Here is a 14706-nt window from a genome sequence, read left to right as displayed (position 1 = left end):
CAACAATAACATGTTGTCAATAAGCTCAAGACCATACTATCAGCTGCTTTTGCCGAGTCCCTCCCTTCCACTAGCCCACCGTGCTAAACTTCCTCTAAAGTTCCCCTCTTGCATCTCCCCCCATGCCCGCTCTGAGCTCATTTTGTCCATGAGGCCCACCTCCTGCTCCCTCGATCCTATTCCCACTAAACTGCTGACCAGCCAACTTCCCCTCTGTTCCCACGTTAGCTGATATTGTTAATGTTTCTCTGTTCAGGTGTTGTTCCCCTCTCCTTTAAATCTGCTGCCATCACCCTTCTCAAAAAAAAATCAATTCCCCACCAGTTTTGCAAGCTACTGTCTTATCTCCAACTTCCCTTTCCTCTTCAAAATCCTTGAATTTGCTACCACTTCCCAAATCTGTTCCCATCTTTCCTGGCATTCCATGTTTAAATCCCTGCAATAGGTTTCTGCCCCACCATAGTACCGAAACAGCTCTCATCAAAGTCACAACTGACATCCTGTAGCAAAGATAAACTTTCCTTCCGCATCCTTCTCTACCTGTCTGCAGCGTTTGACATGGTTTACCACACCATCCTCCTCCAATGCCTCTCTACTATTGTCCAGCTGAGTGGGATTGCTCTGACCTGGTTCCATTCTAACCTATCTAATCATAGCCAGACTATCATTTGCAATGGCTTCCCTCTACCTGCTCTTGCACTGTTAACTCTTGTGTCCCGTAAGGATCTATCCTTGGCCCCCTCCTATTCCTCATCTATGTGCTGCTCCTCGGGGACATCATCCGAAAACACAGCGTTGTTTTCATATGTATGCTGAGGAAGCACAGCTCTACGTCACCACCACCTCTCATGATTCCTCCACTGTTGGTAAATTATCAAACTTCCTATCCAACATCCAGTACGGCATGAGCTGAAATTCCCTTCAGTTAATATTTGAGAAGACTTCAAGGCATTATTTTTGGTCCTTGCTCCAAACCCTGTTCCCTAGCATCCAACTACATCCCTCTGCTTGGTAGAAGTCTGAAATTAAACCAGTCTGTTTGCAGCCTTTGCTTCATGTGTTACCCCAAGACGAGCCTCTGACCTCACATTCATGCCATCACTCAGACTGCCTCTTTCCACCTGCGTAACATTGCCCAACTTCACTCCTGTCTCAGCTCATTTGCTGCTGAAGCCCTCTTCGTTACCTGTAGACTTCACAATTCCAAAGCGCATCTGGCTGGTCTCCCTCATTTTACCCTCCGTAACCTGAAGTCACCCACAACTCTGCTGCCTTCGTCCTTAAACCAGGTCCCATTCACCTAGCACCCCTGTGCTCGCTGACCTACCTTGGCTTCTGCTAAAGCAGCATCTTGTTTTTTAAAATTCTCATCTTTGTTCTCAAATCCCTGCATGGCCTCACCCTCTCTATCTCTGTAATTTCCTCCAGCCCCACAACCTTCTGAGATAACTGCGATCCTCAAATTCTGGCCTCTTGTGCATCCCTGATTTTAATCGCTCCCATTAGTTGCTGCACGTTCAGTTGCCTAGGCCCTAAGCTCTGGAATTCCTTGTCAACACCTCTCTTCCCCGTTGCTCACTTTCCTCCTTGAAGACGCTCCTTAAACCTACCTCTTTGACCAAGCTTTTGATCATTTGAGCCAATATTTCCTTTTGCGGCTCGGTGTCATAATTTGTTTTATAATGGTCCTAAGAAGCGCTTTGGGACGTTTCATTATGTTAAAAGGCACTAAATAAATATGTTGTATAAATTAGCATAAAGTTAACAGCAATTATGAGATTGTTTTTCAGTGTTGACCTACTTTTCTATTTCCTCCCCCATTGAAGCTTGCAGATAGATTTTTTTACTTTTATCTTTTATTTAGATATTGCTGAAATTTTTTTGCTTTTCCGTTTCTTGTCAGACATTGGATTCGATGGGCTGAATGGCCTCCTTCTCTTCCGTAATGACTCATATGACTGACATTCACCACCCTGAGATTTGTTTCTTTGTCCTTCTTCCAATTACACATTGAGATGGTGTCTTATGCAGAATAGTATTTTCTCTCATTTCCAGTACAGTTCAGAATTTAAAAATTCACTTAAATCAAATAAAACTGAAAAAAGCTTGTTTTTAAAATAACTGGAGACTAGTGAAAGTGACCATGTGAATATGCACGAAAAAGCATTTCCTGATTTCTTTCTTACTTTTTCTCTTGTCCCCTCCCCTGCTGTCCTGAAGGAGTTACCTCTCTTTGACATTGAGCATTTTTCTGGTCCATCATCGAGATAGCTAGAATGAAAGAATGCAGAGACCGAGGATTGATCCAACACTTTCTTGGTTTGTGTTGCCTGGAAACTCACTAGGCTGCTGGTATCGTGTCTGACTTCTATTGTAATTATGAACTTGTACTTTGAAAATATAATCTTCATGTCTTCTCTTCTGTAATTCATTGCTTGTGAGGGTTCTTCACAATTTTCCAAAGATGTGATCAGACACAATACGAAAACTTATTTTGACTGAAAAACTCTTGCTAACTTCAAAAACTTGAAATAAAACTAACCAGAAAGGCCAATAAATATTGGTCTCGAAAGGATAATGAACCATAGTAAAATTACAGCACAGAAGGAGGCCATTCAGCCCATCGTGTCTGTGCTGGCTGAAAAAAACTAGCCACCCAATCTAATCCCACCTTCCAGCACCTGGTCCATAGCCTCGCAGGTTACAGCACTTCAGGTACATGTCCAGGTATCTCTTAAATGAGTTGAGGGTTTCTGCCTCCACCTGGCATTCCTGGCAGTGAATTCCAGACACCCACCACCCTCCAGGTGAAAACGCTTTTCCTCATGTCTCCTCTAATCCTTCTACCAATCACCTTAAATCTGTACCCCCTTGTAATTGACCCTCCGCTAGGGGAAACTGCTCCTTCCTGTCTACTCTATCTAGGCCACTCATAATTTTGTCCACCTCAATTAAGTCACCCCTCAGCCGCCTCTGTTTTAAGGAAAACAACCGATCGATAATATCTGTAATTTTATCATGAATTGTTTTTCCTCTGCATTCTAAGAAACAGGGATATGTATGTGAGAATGTGGCAAGCGGGAAAGAAACTGAAGAAGGTGTTTTAATCTTTTAACCTGGTTGCTTTAATGTCAACTGTCATTTTTAGTTTTGAAATTAAATTTATCTTCTCAATTTCCCCTGTTTTGTGCATAATGTGTGCGTTTTTTTACTGGCATGATGAGCAATGTTACGATTATGAAATCAAATAAATGCACATGTTACTTATTTGATTAATCCTTTTGTTCTATTATCCTGTCTTTTTTAGTTGATCCAGTTTTCATTCAGGATGTGGAGATTCATTTTCCATAATGGGTAATTTTAGTGATCGACAGCTTTTTCTCTCTCTCTCTCTCTCTCTCTCTCTCATGCGTACAACAGGTTGCAACTGTTAATGTTTCAGCTGTGTTTTTTTTGTGCGATTAACATTCAAATGCTACTTTAGTCTACAAAATTATCAAGATGTAGAGCAGTGTTACTTCATTAAAGCTTTGTAGTGGAATTTGAATTGAATTTTTAAAAATATGTTTTGAATTCCTCTGTTGGCCCAGGCTAAAATCAAAAGGATGTTGTCTCTTTTGAGAGTGGAAGTCATGTGATACATGCTTATCAGTGTCATCAGAAAGTTGTTTATGGTTTTAAGTGTTTCGACACATCAGTGCTTCACCTGCTGTCCACCCACACACTTGGATTTCCCAGAAATTATATGTTGCTAAGAAAGGTGAGTGTACATCCGAAACATAATAAAGAACGACTGTTTAAAATTAGTAACCAAGAGCGGTGAAGGATGCAAATTCAGTCACTTCCTTGGACTGTCGTGGTGTGAGACAGCTTTTGTATGGCTTCTTTGTGGTGGTTTTTATTTTTTGACTTTCATTGAACTTGATGGAAAATAATATCAGTCGGGTCATAAAATGTATCGATAGTGTTGAATAATGGGCCCATGTTTGAATCTGTGGGATAGCAGTCATTTTGTACTCTTTCTCTCTCCTATTCTCATTTTCTCCACTCCCCTTTTCTCTTGTAGGTGTAGTTGTATGCCAGGAGGCAGTTTTTGGTCTTTCACCCTGTTGGTTCTTCAAATGTGAGCCTCGTGATGCCAGGTTATTTGACTATACAGGGCATCACAACGAAACTCAATCATTATGTCACCTAGTATCCACAAACATGAGCTTTTGAACAACAGTCATTGGGTAGCAATCAGAATCAGGATCCCTTCCTACTTTTACTTCCACGAGCCCAAGCAAGTGACCCCAGTTCAGTGTCCTCGGAACTGCTTTGGCTAAAAACATAACCTTGCACTTTCAGATCTGTACGAGTTTGTACTATGGGTGAGATTTGTATGTCTTTTGTTTTTCTTGAAATTCAGTGTCATGGGGAAGTTGGTTGATGAAACTAATCAGGCTTGTCTTTTGAAGTATATTCCTTGTTAACCCATACAAAACAGCATTGACTCTGTGTGGAGAGATCCAGAGGCTGTAGAATTCTTCAGAGCCTGGCCTACCCTTGACTGCCACCTTGCTAAAGGAGGACCAGCTGCAGGCAAAAGAAGGAGGTGCTGAATGTGAAGACCATTATTATTTTTAGAATAATGGAGTCAATGAAAATTATGCCTCGGATAATGAAGACAATAAGTTGTTCCATCAAGAGAAAAGTTGCTTGAATGTATCATATAAGCTTGTAACACTCAAATATTTATAGGATTATTTTGCTGAGAAATCAAGCTCTATTGTGCAGAGATGTAATTATGTTACAGTTTGTAAAGATAATTGATCTGATTGGTCATGCTGTTAAGAGTTTAGATCTTATAAATTGAGTGTATTGCTAGAATATTCTATTAAGATGATTTGTAATTTAATTTGTATTACTGCCTTAAAATATTTGCTAGGGTAAGAAATTTGCAGACAAATGTCAGTGACAAATAATGGAAAATGATCCTCTTGGACAAAAATGTCCTCCGGGCATCCCTTTTGATACCCCTCCTGTTTGCAATATTTGCGAATAGAATACAGACGTCATTTTTGTTCTATAGAATGCAACTTTGGTTAGTTTCAAGTGGTAAACACTGCATACAATGTGTATTTGCTTACATGTTGTAGTGTTACACACAGAACAGGCTACCCAGTGGATAGTGTGTCCTTGAAGGTTGCCATAACTTATATCAATCTATATCTGGTCAGCCAAATATTCCGCCTCCCATATCTGTTGAAGGAGTGACTCTGGACTATGTTGAGCCCTTCTCATACCTTTGGCAGTTAGCTCTCTCAGCACGCCACCGTTGACAAGGAGACCACCACCACATCAGCTGTGCCAGTTCAGCCTTCTACAAATTACGACAGCGAGTGTTTGGCAACAAAGACCTCCACAAATCAGTAAAAATCTTGGTGTACGGAGCAATTGTCAACACCAAGCTCCTCTACTCCAGCGAGACCTGGACTGTACATCAGCGACACATAAAAGCACCAGAGAAATTCCATCGACAGTACCTCCGCCACATCCTCCAGATTCAATGATAGGACTGTTGAACAAAAGCTAGTGTCCTCCTTGAAGCCAGCTCCACAAGCATTCAGACAGAACTCCTGCAAAATCAATTCTGATGGACTGACCACTGTGTCCGCATGGCTGAAAATCGTCTTCCGTCCTGTTCCTACAATTTTCAAATGACCAATGTTCTGGGGAGGACAAAGGAAACACTTCAGAGACATTCTGAAGTTCTCCTTGAAGTGCTGCTGCATTAATCTTAAATGACTGGGAGGAGCTTGCTACCAATGGCTTAGAATGGCAACAATTTGTACACCAAGCTGCATCACGCTTTGAGTCCCAACACCTTAATGATGCAGAGCGATGGCAGAGAGGGAAAGAAAAGGAAGCAATTCCTGCACTCTTGATCCCACTGCCTTGTGGTACATCCTTTCCCATATGTCCAAAGATATGCAGGTTGAAAATGGGCATGCTAGGTCATATGAAGACTCATGGCAGAAACTAGTGACCCTCAGTAGACGTTGTCCTCGAATTGGTGACGACGGACAGTGTGTGCATAAGCTCTATATTGAGGCTGAGGCAGTTCTGTTTCTCTGCAGTCTGGTGCAAAGTGTCTGGTGCAAAGTATCTGATTCAGGGATGGGTCCATGAATGTTCAAACTTTGATCCCTTGACTTGGCTGACCTCAGCTGCAGAGGCAGGGTGATTGCTCTTATCAAAAACCCTTTTGCTCAAGATCTGCAGTACTGCAGATATGCTGAAAGGGGTACATCAAGAATGTTGACTGTTTGAGCTACTTAAGTTCATTCCACTGTTAAAAAGAGGAAACAAATTTCACTGCATTTATTGCAGATCATATCACCATATCTCTAGTTGCCTGCTTTGGTTCACTGATGGTGTTCTCATCCCAAGTTAGAAGACTGTGGGTTCAAGCCCTGCTCCAGGACTTGAGCACATAATCCAGGCTAATATTTCAGTGCAGTACTGAGGGCGTGAATCACTGTTGGAGGTGCTGCCTTTTGGACGAGACCTGCGTCTGCCTCTTCAGGTAGTTGAACAAGATTCCATGGCATTATTTCAAGTAGAGCAGGGAGGGCTCCTGGTGAACATTTTTCCCTCTACCGACAACACTAAAAAATTATTTGGCCATTGCTGTTTGAGGGACCTCACTGTGTGCCAAAAGCATTTGATTGGTTGGTTGTGAAGTGCTTTAGGGCGTCCTGAGGTTATGAAGGGCATGTATAAGTGCACGTTCTTAATTGCCAAGCCAAATCAATCACTATGAACTGATTCTACTCTATTTTAAATTTATATAGGGCCTTTTGTGACAACCGGATATCCCGTGAAGTGCTAAGTATAATTTATTTGAACTTTTAGAAACATTTCAGAAAAGTTCCATGGAAAGTGCTTCAAAACAAACGAAAAGTCATTGAAATCCTAGGTCAAACATATAGGTGATTTGTTTAGGGGATAGGTAACAGTCTGTTAATGAGGAGTAGCGCCAAACAGATTTTCAGTCAGATCCACAATGATCGGTGTTTGGAGACAAGATGGAACACTAAGAGCAGTGAGGGCAGTTATACAGGGCTTTGGTGAGACCACATCTTGAATACTGTGCACAATTTTGGTCTCTTTATTTGAGGAAGGATGTAAATGCATTGGAGGTGGTTCAGAGGAGGTTTACCAGTTTGATACCTGGAATGAGCGGGTTGTCTTATGAGGAAAGGTTGGACAGACTGGGCTTGTTTTCACTGAAGTCCAGAAGAGTGAGGAGAGACTTGATTGAAGTATATAAGATCCTGAATAGCCTTGACAAGGTGCATGTGGAGAGGATGTTTTCTATCGTGGGTGAGTCCAGAACTAGGGGGGCACTGTTTTAAAATTGGGGGATGCCCTTTTAGGACAGAGATGAGGAGAATTTTTTTTCTGAGGGTTGTGACTTTGGAACTCTCTGCTTCAGAAGGTGGTTGAGGTGGGGTCTTTGAATAATTTTAAGGCAGAGAAATGAAAGGTTATCAGCGGTAGATGTGAGTGTGGAACTTGAGACACAAACACATCAGCTATGATCTTAATGAATGGCGGAGCAGGCTCGAGGGGCCGAATGGCCTAATTCTGCCCCTAATTCATATGTTTGTATGATAGAGAATGCAGTTAACAATTTTCAGGGGGATTTTGGTAAATGGATAAAAGTTTAAATTTGCTGTTCGTAGAATTTAAGTTGTATTGTGTGTTGGGCATCGGGAGACTTGTAAAGGAAGCTTGGGAAAATAGTAGATAAGTCTGTCTCATTGTTAGTTGATTCAGTGAATAAAGCTAACAGACCACTGTGAGGCATCATTGGAACAAGAGAATACAATCTGTTTTGATTATGGTGAGGCTTCATAATACTCCAGCATTATATTTAATTTTTCTGACCATGTTACCAAAAGCACAGGGCCTGAATTTGTTGGAAATATGCAGCATGCTATTGGCACATCTACAGCGAACACCATTATTATAATGCAGAGATGCCAGGAAATTATGACATGAGTGACTGATGCCATAATGTGCTACGCCGTAACCTGCTGAGCCTTTTGCGTTGTTCGGCAGAAGCTGTTGCCTAAACAGCTAAAATCAAATGATCAGGGCCCTACCCCCAATTAAAACAACGGCGAGTTTGCTAAATTAATGACACTGATGGTCACAGTGACTTAAACCATTACAGTATAACACTGCAAGGCTCAAAATTAGTGAAGTATTCAGTTGCTCAATAAGTTCCCTCGGGAAGATTTTTACTGGTTAGCCTTAGGAAATTCATTGGAATCTTATGCTTCAAGTAATAAAATAAGTGTTCTGACAGAAAGGCATGCTGTGCTATCCCTCTGACTGATGCTATTTTTATATTCTGATTTATTGAACTCTGGAGCTAAGCATGGATTGCTGCTGGTAATGATCTATGGCTAGGGGACACCTGCAGTTTGGGAGACAACTCTTTGCATACGACTCCCGATTAATGCTTTTTTATATATTGGTACTATGCTTTCGGTATAAACTTAGCAATCAATTTAAACCCGACCAAGCATGTTGCAACCCATTCCCACATTATCAGATCAGAGCTATTGCACCGAAATGCATCCCTGTTTCAACAACTTGTTCCATTCTGGATGTGTATCACATATTGGTCACAGTGCTCCAGTGCTCTGCCACGATGCTCGCTGCTGCTTAATGTAATTATTATTCCTGCAACTTGTGGCATGAACTATACACTGGAGGGTCGGAGAGCACAACAGTTTAACCTGATAGTTTTTCTCTGGGCCAGTTTCTCTAGACTTGTACTCTAAGGTTATGACTCAAAATACCAGTATTGTCTTGGCTTTATTTCACTGGTTCATTGTAATGTCGGGGAAAGAAACATGTCTTCTGTTGGAGATGGTCCAGATATCAGCAAAACGTTAAGTCCAAGTGCAGAGGGGAATGAGCAATGAGGTGAAAGAAGCTAAAACCCTACACTTGAGGCTAAAAGTTAGGATTCTGATTTTTCTACTGTTGAATACTAGCTCAAGAGCAGGCACATTGAGGACCCTGCAAAACATAGATCTTGCTTTGGTTTGAGTTGGTCTATCTATTGAATAAATATTCTAATTGATGCATTGTAAACATGTTTTTCTATTTAATGTGGTGGGTTGTATGTGCGATCAAAACTGTATCATTGGCTTAGATTGTTTATCAATTTTACGTCTATCTTGAATCTGATCTTGAAGTTATGTAGATTGCGTTTCATAATGAATTCAGAGCACATGTTGAAAAGATTGCTATGATTTCTTCTTTCACTATCTTCATATTTGGCTATTTTTGTTAATTATCACTTGTTCCTGCTTGTTGTTAGTGTTACGACCGAGGCGTTCCTTGTTCCTCGTCTCCACAGGTCACAGCATATATTTAAACGTTTATCCAGCTACCGATTCAGCCAATTATTTACTCTTTTTATTTCAGAATAAAAACGACCAGGTTTCTTTAATAAATGACAAAATTATTAATTTATTATAAAACAAGACTTATTCAGTACAGATGCTAAGCATTGACCCACATTGAAATATGAAAGTTCCTTTTTAAAATTAGACATTTACACACACGCACTGGTTAAAGAAAAAATAAAGACATTTCTCTGCAATGATCTTTTTACAAAAAAACATACTTTGGCCAAATACTTAATAATTCTTGAAGGAAAAGGAGAAGATATGGAACGATACCAGTTGTCCCGTTTATTCTGGTGTCCCAGATACGTGTCGATGGCTGTCACTGGGATCTTTCTGCAGCAATTCTTCTCAGGTGGCTGTGACAACTGAGGTGGGAGCAATGCACTGTCAATTCAGTCCCATCACTCCACAGGTCGCAGCATATTAAAGTTTTCCCACCCAACCGGAAAACAGCCAAATTAAACACTCTCTAGTAAACCCACCCCCCCCCCCCCCCCCCCCCCAGAATAAAATAGACCAAACCAGGTATCTTTTGACAACAACAAATTAACTATTTATTTTTTAAAAATCTTAAACATTATTAGGATAAAGCTATGTCTAAAGACCTGATAACTTAATACTTTAACCTGACTCCCCCATTCTCTCTCACACACTCAAAAATCAACGGTTAAGCGTTTTCTTTAAAAAAAAATGTTTTAAAAATTAGCTGTTTCTTAAGGATAAATAAATATTTGGGTTATAAGTCTTTGTGGGTTACATTCCTGATGGGTGAGAAATCCTAGCGTAAAAATAATCAAATGCCTCTCGAAATCTCCACGTGCATTTGAAATAGTCGTTCAATAGATAAGCATTCAAAGCACTTCGGCTGCAGCAGGCGTCAAATAGTTCCTTAAAGAAGGAGAGTAGCAATGAGTCCACTCGGATTTTAAAACCAATAGTCTCTCAGTCGAAACTTTACTGCGAATTCCAGAAAACACAATCAGTCAAGAGAGATTCAATCTTGAAGCCAAGACTTCTTGGATTGGAAGTAAAGAAAAGGAATTTTGCTACCTGCCGCAATACAAATGGTCTGTACAAAGGATTTCTTCCTCCTTGGGCAATTGACATGGCCTGTAGCTCATTGTAGAATTTCTGCTGAGAAATAGACAGCTCTTACTTCTGGTAAGCACGCTTTGCTGGTGTGTCTCAAAACTGGGTTTAACTAGTTTTTATACACAGTTAAATTGAAACATTATACCATGTGACCTCCTTGCTCTCCTGTTGTCTAGGTAACAGGTGCAGCTGGCACACTGTTCTCAGAAACCTAAAACTTCTCTCTCTGTCTTAAGGGTACACTGTTAAAAACAGAGGAGAAAAAAATACAGTTCCGTGACACGGCGCCGAGAATTAATCTGGCAGGCTTTCCAGGAAAAATGTGGCATCAGGGGTTTCAGTTATCACACACTGGATTTGCAGGGTTTCTCAGAGGTGGAGAAAAGATGACTTGGGTGTTTCTCTGCAGGCTGATGACAACTGACTCAAAACAGTATTCAAAAGAAAACCAACTCTTGACCATCATAAATCTAGACTTGTCACTTCTCTGTAAACAACTCCCATAGTCAGAAGGCACCTGCTGTTTGCTTAGCTGAAGACATATGACATCCAGTAAATTGTTTTAAACCGAAAACTCAACTGCTTCCATAGCTTTTTTAAAACCAAAAGTCAAACGAAAGTCCAGCATCTATGGAATCTCTTCAGTCCCAATTTTTGCTTTTAATTCATTCATAGGATGTGGGCATCGCTGGACAGGCCAGCATTTACTGCCCATCCCTAATTGCCCTTGAGAAGGTGATGGTGAGCTGCCTTCTTGAACCGCTGCAGTCCATGTGGGGTAGGTACATCCATAGTGCTGTTAGGAAGGGAGTTCCAGGATTTTGACCCAGCGACAGTGAAGGAACGGCGATATAGTTCCAAGTCAGGATGGTGTGTGACTTGGAGGGGAGCTTGCAGGTGGTGGTGTTTCCATGCATTTGCTACCCAAATGAATCCACCTTCACAATCTTCAACGCTGCACCTGAAGCGCTGTAACCCGCAAGGCTATGGGCCAGGTGCTAGACGTTGGGATTCGATTGGGCAGCCAGTTTATTCAGCCGGTGCAGACATGTTGGGCTGAATGGCCTCTTTCTGTGCCTTAACTTTTCTATGGTTCTGTGAGTCCTCCAAAAAATCTTAAATAGAAGCACCGTCCAAACCTGCGACCTCTACCAACTAGAAGGACAAGGGCAGCAAATGCATGCGAACACCATCACCTGCATGTTCCCCTCCAAGTCACACATCATCCTGACTTGGATCTATATCGCCGTTCCTTCACTGTCACTGGGTCAGAATCCTGGAACTCCCTTCCTAACAGCACTGGGTATACCTATCCTACATGGACTGCAGCGGTTCAAGAAGGCAGCTCACCACCACCTTCTCAAGGGCAATTAGGGATGAGCAATAAATGCTGGCCTGGCCTGGCCAGCGATGCCCACATCCCATGAATTAATAAAAAATTTTTTACCTTTAACGCTTCATTCTGTCATTCAGCTTTTCATGATGTGTGAATAATAGGTGCAGTTTCAATATTTATTGCTCCACCAAGCATCCTCAAACCAAGTTTGTATGTCTTAGGATAAAGAATCAGGACTATCACAAAATCACCACATAATGACAGACAGAATGAAAGAAAAGACTTGCATTTATCTAATGCTTTTCTAGACTACAGGACACCCCAAAGTGCTTTACGGCCAATGAAATACTTTTGATGTGTCATCACTGTTGTAATTTAGGAAACATGGCAGTTTGCTCACAGCAAGCTCCCACGCACAGCAATGTGATAATGACTAGATGATCTGTTTTGTGATTTTGATTAAGGGATAAAGATTGTCCAGGACACCAGGGAAAGCTCCCCTGTTCTGCAGAATAGTGCCATGGGATCTCTTACATCCACCTGAGAGGGCAGACAGGGCCTCAGTTTCATGTCTGATCTGGAAGGAAGCACCTCTGACACACAGCACTCCTTCAGTACTGCACTGGAGTGTCAGCCTTAATTTTGGGGCTCACGTCCTGGAGTGGGACTTGAACTCATAACGTTCTTGCTCAGAGGTGAGTGTGCTACCAACTGAACTATGGCTGATAGATGAAGAAGGCAATACTTCTCATTGATCCATTCAGACATATTTTAATGTGGTCAATTGTAGGATCCAATTGTTCTGAAATGACTGCAAGATTTTTTTTTTTCTCTATTTTACCGTGAAATTTATTCCAAATGTTGGTCACATTTGGTATCTGTTCCGGAGGTGCCTTTCTCTATTTGAACCTTAGTCTCCTTGTTCTACTCCTGCAGTTGATTTAAACGTTATGTTCTGGATTAACATTTCGAACACACTTGACAGTCTTGTGTAGGATCATTTCTGTTGCCTCCTTTCTAGGCTTAAAAGCCAAAGTATCTTCAGTTTTTCCTCATAACTCAGACTTCAGCACTAGGAATCAGACTTGTGCCTCTTCGCTACATTTTCAGCACTTGAATGACTTCCTTATTTGTTCGTGACCAGAACTGGAGGCTGTATTCAAGGTGCAGTTTGACCAGCGTACTAGAAAATTTGATTATTGCCTCATCTGACTTGTATTCTACTGTTTGATTATGAAGTTTATCATCGTATTAGTTTTGTTGATTAGTTGGACATGTTATGTGTCAAAGGCTAAGTTTCTTCCAACTTCGTCCTTGGCAATTTCACCACTGTTCATACGTACTGCTGAACAGCCGAAGGAACAAAAATCATGTAGGAAGGATTACAGATTCAGCATAAAAATTACAAGAGATAGTTGAGAAGTACAGCCAGAGCAGTTTAGAATATGGATGTAAAATAAATGCTAAGACGACAAATCTCTCGTCATCATAAATCAGGATAAGCTACTAAATTATCCTGAGTCATTAATATGGAAATAGTGCAGGTATATAAAGTTGTTTTCTTGCATATTATTATAGCACCAAAACGCTGAAATAATGTGGTTGAATGAAGGATTCCACTTGCAAAAAGGGAACCTTTGCAGCATGAAGACGTTTCTGTGTTTCTGTGAAATGAAGCTGGTGATGAATGGAATGCTTGTACTGTGTATTCAACAGCTTTGTACGGATATGAAAAATAGACTTGGATCTGAACTATGGGATGCTTTAGTTAGTGTTTCTGATGTATTTTCAAATTAATTGAACGACTAGCAAGAGGGCCTTCAACAAGCAGAAGAATGAAGAGATTGATTATCACTAGTAAAATGGCAAACCATAAGTCGTAAGTCAGAAGAAAAGTCATTTGGGTTGCTAGCATTCTCCTCACTCCACCCACCATTGCGCCCCTTTGCTTCTGTCATGATTTCCACAATAATCACTCATCTCAGCATAATTTTCCAAAATGCTATCATGAGCGAAGGAGGCCCCTGCTTTCAGGTCCTTTTACTGTTACGACTGAGGCAGGAGTAATGTACTGTTAATTCAGTCCCATCACTCCACAGTTCATAGCATATTATTGAAGTTTGCCCACCTACCGGAAAACAGACAAATTAAGCACTTTATCAACCCCCAGAATAAAATACACCAAACCAGCTATCTTTAAACAACAACAAATTAACTATTTATTAATAAACTAAATCTTAAACACTATTAAGATAAACCTATGTCTAAAAGAATTTATAACTTCATAATTATTCTAACCCCCATGTGCGTGCACACGTTCAAAAACCAATGGTTAACCGGTTTTAAAAATGGTGTTTCTTAGGAATAAAATAAGTAGCCGGGTTTTAAGTCCTGGTGGGTTACATTCCTAGTTGATGAGGTGTCCCAAAGTAGAATAATAAGATGCCACTCGAAGTCTCCAGGCAAATTCGACGAACAACCGTTAATGGACAGGCATCAAAGTACTTCAGCTGCAGCAGGGGTCACACAGTTCTTACAACGAGGAGTATAGCATCTGGTCTATTTGGATTTTTAAATTGGCAGTGTTTCAGCAGAAACTTTACTGAGAATTCCAGAAAACACAAATAGGCAGTAGAGAGTCAATCCTGCAGCAGAGATTTCTTAGGGGTTGGAAGTAAAAAAGGAATTTACGACCTCCAACAATGAAAATGTTTTATACAGGGTTTTTTCCTCTTGGGTTAACAGTCTGAGCTCAGTGTAGATTTTACTGCTGAGACATAGACAGCTTCTATTTAGTAAGCA

The 14706-nt window shown here is 40.9% G+C and overlaps 1 protein-coding gene across 16 annotated transcripts in view; it reads left to right on the top strand.

Moving 5' to 3' along the window:
• The window catches only part of LOC137376473 (transcriptional-regulating factor 1-like), a 281859-nt gene that overhangs the window by 67728 nt on the left and 199425 nt on the right, over positions 1-14706 (top strand). Inside the window, exon 1 of one of the 16 annotated variants that reach the window (XM_068045109.1) lies at positions 3736-3760. The exons of the other annotated variants lie outside the window; for them this stretch is intronic. The gene's annotated coding sequence lies outside the window, so the exon portion shown is untranslated. Of the gene's footprint in view, positions 1-3735; positions 3761-14706 lie in introns of those variants that run through there. 16 annotated transcript variants of the gene reach the window in all.

The sequence above is a fragment of the Heterodontus francisci genome, chromosome 13 (assembly GCF_036365525.1).
Source record: "Heterodontus francisci isolate sHetFra1 chromosome 13, sHetFra1.hap1, whole genome shotgun sequence".
Classification (NCBI taxonomy): domain Eukaryota; kingdom Metazoa; phylum Chordata; class Chondrichthyes; order Heterodontiformes; family Heterodontidae; genus Heterodontus; species Heterodontus francisci.
This window is presented reverse-complemented; position numbering and strand designations above follow the sequence as displayed.